Source organism: Passer montanus, unplaced genomic scaffold (assembly GCF_014805655.1).
Source record: "Passer montanus isolate IOZ18808 unplaced genomic scaffold, ASM1480565v1 scaffold11, whole genome shotgun sequence".
In the NCBI taxonomy this organism is placed as follows: domain Eukaryota; kingdom Metazoa; phylum Chordata; class Aves; order Passeriformes; family Passeridae; genus Passer; species Passer montanus.
Genome location: NW_024357613.1, coordinates 12,218,927 through 12,225,487, shown reverse-complemented (window position 1 = coordinate 12,225,487; position 6,561 = coordinate 12,218,927). Strand labels below are relative to the sequence as shown.

The 6,561-nt window shown below is 36.0% G+C and overlaps 1 protein-coding gene across 4 annotated transcripts in view; it reads right to left on the bottom strand.

The window, feature by feature from the left end:
• Positions 1 to 6,151: 6,151 nt before the first annotated feature.
• LOC120510592 (synaptotagmin binding cytoplasmic RNA interacting protein) overlaps positions 6,152 to 6,561 on the bottom strand; it is a 25,227-nt gene continuing 24,817 nt past the window's right edge. For all 4 annotated transcript variants that reach the window (XM_039726548.1, XM_039726557.1, XM_039726566.1 and 1 more), the window contains exon 12: positions 6,152 to 6,561. This exon is cut by the window's right edge. The gene's annotated coding sequence lies outside the window, so the exon portion shown is untranslated.

Sequence of the window (6,561 nt, the reverse complement as noted above, 5' to 3'; positions counted from 1 at the left end):
CACAATTTTAGTTCATTTGTGAAACCTGAGATCTCTCTACATTACTTTTACCATGTGGCAGAAAGGCAGAAGTTCCAAGATTATCACATTAATCTCACCTGCCCCATATCTAAGAATTCCAACACCTCTTCCTAAACATCTTTCAGGGTCAGAGGATACGGGTATGGCAGGGAGGGGGTGTTTGTGTTTTGGTTCCTGTGGGTTGGTTGTGTCTCCCCCCACACCCAGCAGTATAGGCATTTTTGCTAACTAGAGGTACTCTAAGATAGGCTGAACCTGTTTAACAGGAGGGCCATTCTCAACAGTCAAAAAATTATCTTGATTCTAAAATGCATGCCTTAATTATAGGCTCTAACTACACCGAGCCATCTGAACTTAAAACCAGAATTTCTAAGGCAGGGAGGGGGTGTTTGTGTTTTGGTTCCTGTGGGTTGGTTGTGTCTCCCCCCACACTCACCCCCCAGCAGTATAGGCATTTTTGCTAACTAGAGGTACTCTAAGATTGGCCCTCCTGTTAAACAGGTTCAGCCTTTCTCAACAGAGTCAAAAAATTATCTTGATTCTAAAATGCATGCCTTAATTATAGGCTCTAACTACACCGAGCCATCTGAACTTAAAACCAGAATTTCTAAGTTATTCTATCTTTAACTGCATTAAGAATTTTAATCATACATGTTTTAATCTTCATGTATTAAAAGAAAAAAAAAAGGTTGCTTCACAAGGATTTAGAAACTTGTAATACACTATGCATGACCGTCTCTTGTTCTTCCAAGGACTACAAGAATTGGAGTTGATCATCATCTACCTGCAGCTGTACTAGTTATTATTGTAAGCTGTTCTTTACTAGCTCCACAGTAAAACTACAGAAGCATTTTAGCAAACCTCAATACCACATCATCTGCTTTACCACAGGCCATCACTGAAGGTAGCTGGTGCACACCTTGCTGAGATGTGACCACTATCTGTTATATCTCAATGCCATCTGTACCTGCACGGTGGGTACACTGCACGCACCTCAAACTACATTACACACTGGCAGGCTTTGTTTGCCAAAAAGCTTAGTTAGCAATGTTTTTTCACTATTCATCTGTATACTCCACCCACCACTCAATGTAAGCAGTACTATTTAGAAATATTACACTTGAGGCAATAAACTGTGAATGTTTATATACTGCCATTAAGAAAAAAAATTCTTTACTTGCTAGTAGAAGCCTGTACTGATTTTAACAGTTGACCTAAGAAAAGACCAACAAGCTCAAATTAACTGCTAGGGTCTAAGATTTACTGATCAATTCATGACATATGAATATTAAGATCATTTTCTTGGATAGAAATATGGCCACCTAAACAAATTAAACTTCAGGTTAGTCTAACATTAAGCAAAAATGCAAACTGCCATTTATTACACCATTCCCACTGAAACGTCACTTCCATCCAAACACCATACTAAATCCAATGGATCTAGGACCTTGCAGATCCGTTCTTAAATGGAAGATCGATCTCCCTGGAGTTATCCCCATAATGAGCTGGGGTTTCTTCCTCAGAGGCTGTGTTAATATTACAAGAAAATAGTGGAGCAAGGCACTGCTAATGCATGAAGCCACCAAAGCCTTGTTATTCCATCAGGTCTTCCAATGAGAGAAGTTATGACTGTCCCTTCAGGTCCAGGCCTAATCTTGTTAGCATGAAACCCACATCATGTTTCTTCATCTGCAAATTCTGACAGATTTTAACAACATATATGCCAGTTTTCTTCAAAGCAGCTTTTAAGCATCTCACTAATTCAAAAGCAAGTGTAAATGATCACACTTCTGTAACTGTAAATAACAAATACAGGACGGTTTCACTAGACTAGTTTAAGGCAGTTACACACTGATCAGTTCCTGGTGAAAGACACATCAGTGATTTCACCAGGAAATGTCTGTCTTCTGCTAGAAGTATCAACTTAAACACACAAAACACAAAATTCTGTTAAAAATTATGGATTGGAAACAGGTTGGCTTATCAAAACAACTATTTGTACTAGAAGAAAAAAACATTTAATTGCAACATCCAAAGGAAGTCTTTAACCACAATCTGAAACAGGAACAATCCTTTAATAGCCACTTTTGCTTTCCAGATGCGGGGACTAAGTATTTTTATCTGTCAGCTCAAATATTGTAATGTTAAATCACCCCTGAATTGTAATACACATCTGCATAATGAAAAGATTACCTATAATTTATTTTAGCTCTCAACGGTGTTTTGTAATACAGCTTCATTTCAAAGTATGCTGACATTGCTTCTTAAGAAAAGCCATGGTTTACTGATGGAGCATCTATAAATTTATCTTTGTCAAATTCCCAAGGAGGAAGCTTTTTAATCCCAAATTCATTACACTTAGTAATAGTACTTAGTAGTTATTTTTAAATAACCATTATGAGTGACAGAATTAGGTACGTTCCTCATCCCACTGAAGAGAAAAAAAACCTGAAAACTGTTACTTTAGATGGTAGAACAATACTGAAAGCATGACACTTGGAACCAGAAACTCAGGATCTGATACATTCCTGGCTTTCAATAGGTGACTTGTGTTCATGTAAAAACCTTTAAACTACTATGATTACTAACCCATTAGTGTAAAAATAGATACTGAATTATCTATGAAGCATTTAAGACATTTTTAGATCTGAAATATTTAACACTAAACAGTGTCAGATTCCACTCAACATTCACTTGGCATTGAAGTGGACACACTAAAATTAAGATTTAAAATGCACAATCTGGGTAAATCGCTGCAGATAAGGAATCAATTAAACAGTCTACTGAAGTTGGATTTTAAGTACTGCAAGTCATTTAAGTACTAGAAGGTCTATTTTTACTTACCATTACCTTCTGTGCAGTCAAATGACATAACTATTCTACTGGCTTTGCAGCAGAACTAAGAGTGCATTTCATAACTTCCTTAGTGCAAAGAAAACAAGGAGTAAGATTCCATGTCTTTTCTACACTTTAGCAACCAAAACAAGTACGCTGTCACACGAACCGTGCACACAGAACTGTCACCAATAATCAGCCAAATGAATCACTCTCAGACTATGGGGAATTAGATTCTTGACACTCCCAAGTTTTACCTAAATGACTGTTTGAATACAAGTGTTGGCTTTAGAGTGGAGACCAAATTTCATGAACAATTACCTGAACTGAAATGTATTTTGTGGTTCAAACTTTAAATATTCAATCTGCAATTAAATACCTATTACCTACATGTTACAACTGCATTTTCTAGACTTCACAGATGCTTTTATTTTTATATTTAAAAAAAACAAAAAGCTTCTACCAGGTGCCTGGAAGTATGACCATCTAAAGAAGCTTCTGTGAAGACAGCTTTAAATAAACCACATAACCCAATTTATAGATGAGCTCAGCTGTGCAGCATCTGCTAAGGAGCTGGCCATTTAAAATACGTATTTTGTGGAAAAACTAGTAACCAATTATATATTGGCAAGAAAAAGTGTAATTACATGAGACAGTCACCCCTCTCCAAACTGCCAGTAAGCTAACAACATAGTCCTAGTGGCACTTTTCAACTCTCTTTTGTAACAATCTAGACAAAGGGGCATCTAAGCAGTGACACTTTCCTCCCGTGGATTTTTTAACGTAAGTAAGTATACACTTGCAAACTGTGACCAGGCAACCAATCTAGACAAAGGGGCATCTAAGCAGTGACACTTTCCTCCCGTGGATTTTTCAACGTAAGTTGCAAACTGTGACCAGGCAAGTCTGAAAATCAGGCTCCTGGTAAGATTTTAACATCAGACCTTCTAGGAAGCATTGTTTATTTGTACTAGATGGCTGTAAAGTGATACTAATTTATTCCTTCTTCCCCCACTATCTGTATTAAGGATCAAGGAATCTTCAGGTCAACTTTTTGTTCCGTTGCCACATCCCATTTCCCTCTGACAGAGTACAACCTGGTGTTTCCTATGCCCATCTAATTCAACTAGTTAGCCTCAGACAAGAGATGTCATGTGCTGGTGCTGGAGTTCATTCAGCAAGACACTCTCTAAAGACAGACTTTTATGTCCATTAAGTCCAAACAGACAAAGTCAGGAATCATAAGATTCCGGGCATGAACACAGACTCAAGCTTGCACTTGACCCATTTCAGTTGTCCAAAAACTGTCTTGTCACATTTACTGCCTTGTTGCCTATTTCAAAACTTGCTACTCCATTTTAAACAATATTTTCCACTAATATCTCACTAATGTGAGGGACAAAGTGTTAATGTTGTGCAGTGTATCAATTTAAACACACTCTTTTGTGAAAATGTTCTGTATGCTTATGTCCATGTTGCCTTTCAGTTTTATTTCTCCAACCAAAAAAAAAAGCCTCCCCTCACTGACATATGGAAGCACTAAAATAATTGCTAGGCTGAACAGGAAAGTTAAGCCTCTGAAGAATAATCAAAGGCACAAGGCAATAAAAAGTTGCAGCCATGTATAATATTTCTATCCTGAAGTTGGGAATCCTGCTTTTAGAGGAGACTACTTTTATTTCAGACTATGTTATACCCTTCAGTCCCAACAAGAACAGAATTAGTATTCCTTATTTTAGATTTTAAAGACAGTATTTACATAAGAGTTGTACAACGCAGAAATTCAGAAACTGATCTCAGTATCTTATTGTAATAACAGCCTTCCTCCAACAGTATAAACACAAAACTTAAGTTCTGGGTCATAACAAACCTCCTCTTTAAAAACTGGAAAGAAAAAAAATACAGTTGCATGTCCTCTATGAAACCTTTCAAACAAAAATGAGTATTAAAACAGGAGTATAATTTTAAAAGCTGTGTATTGGAGTGTTTATAAACCAGAAGTGTTAAGCAGCAGTTTCCGGTTTCTTATTAAGTTCAACTAGACTTCAAATTTAGAAACACATTACAAACCAATGTGGAACTATACTACTTATGCACCTTTGCAGGTGTTTCAGTAAAGAAAGCCTCCTGTGAGAATAAACAGAGGCAGCACATTCTATTAAGTCAAAACTTGCCTTCAACATGCCAAGAAGAACTGTGTCATATGTTCATTTGTCACCAAAGCACCCCCTAAGAGATGCATTATTGCTGTAGAACATTTCAAGTTTACCAACACCCAAGTGCAACCAAACTGATGTTGTATATATGCACTTGCCCATTCTCACCAGCATTTCCACTTAATGTTTTTTCTTTAAACAATCAAATTTAAAGCTTTGAAAAATAACATTTTTTTGATTTTAGGTTTTTTTTCCACAATTCACCACATGCAATTTAGTTTTCTGATAATTTTTCTAAAAAACTGCACCAATATCAGAACAGTGCAAATCATATTTAATTGTAAAAGTTATAATGGCTTGAATTCATAATTAGAGGGAACACTGTCAGGATCTTGGCATTTTGCTCACTCACCATTGCTTGCATTCCATTAAAAACTTTTCTGTCAATTTTGCTTTTTTTTTTTCTTTAAATAGTCGTCCCCCATACTTTTATCAGAGCTGAAATTAGGGATTTAATCCACAATTTCAACACACATAGTGCCTTAGTTGCAATGTTTTTATGCACTTCCATTTACTGTTACAATTCCATAAACCTCTTATTCCCCACAACACGTTTCCAGACTAAGAACTAGTCACTAGCACTTGTGATCCAACAAGTGTTTTAAGTTTTTCAGCAATGGAGAGATTTCAAGATTAAGAAATCTGAGGACTTTCCCTCTCCTACAGCCCCCAGTGTTTCATTTCATAGCAAGTTCAAAATTGGTTTCCACATCTTGACAGTGTTCCTTATAAAACCGTATGACAGTAAAAGCGCCAGTAGGCATGGCAACCTCTTTGAAGGGAGCATTTAAACTCCTTGGCACTGGGAATGCCAGCACCAAGGATTACATTGAAATTCAAAATTATACTTAAGGCTACAATTAGAAAACCCCCTTTCCATAAGCCTAATTTCTCTAAGTAGATTTTGAAATTCAGAAGCTAATGCAACTGTTAAGTTTTACGTTCAAATTTGAGGAAGAAATTTCTTTTCTTTAGCAAGGGCAGTATATGAAACTCTGGTAGCAAATGTCTAGGCATTGACTACTCATTTCACCATTGTTCACTTACTTTGTCTTAAAGTTCAAAACTGGCAAGGCACATTTACATATTCCAATGAATACTTGACAATTTTTAATTACACTTTATGTCCCAGCTATCCCAGTAATTGACATACAACATACTAAAATGGTTTATTAAGATAACAAAAAAAAAATCAATTAATGTGAAAACATACAGGCTATTGGCAACCACTATTCTAAAAATTATGTAAATACAAGTAAACATACTGAAATGTGTGCGATTCTAAGTTTTTAACCAGAAGATCTCTGTACTAACACACATTTATATTAATGACACATAAAAAAAATAAAAACTTTATTACAAAAATAAGTTACACTCGCCTCCAGCTTACAGTATAAAACAATTTTATTTGCAGGAATGCAAAATGATTGTTTGCCATGAGCATTTTCAACATATGACATGTCTAATTTTGTTAAAATTTGCATTTACT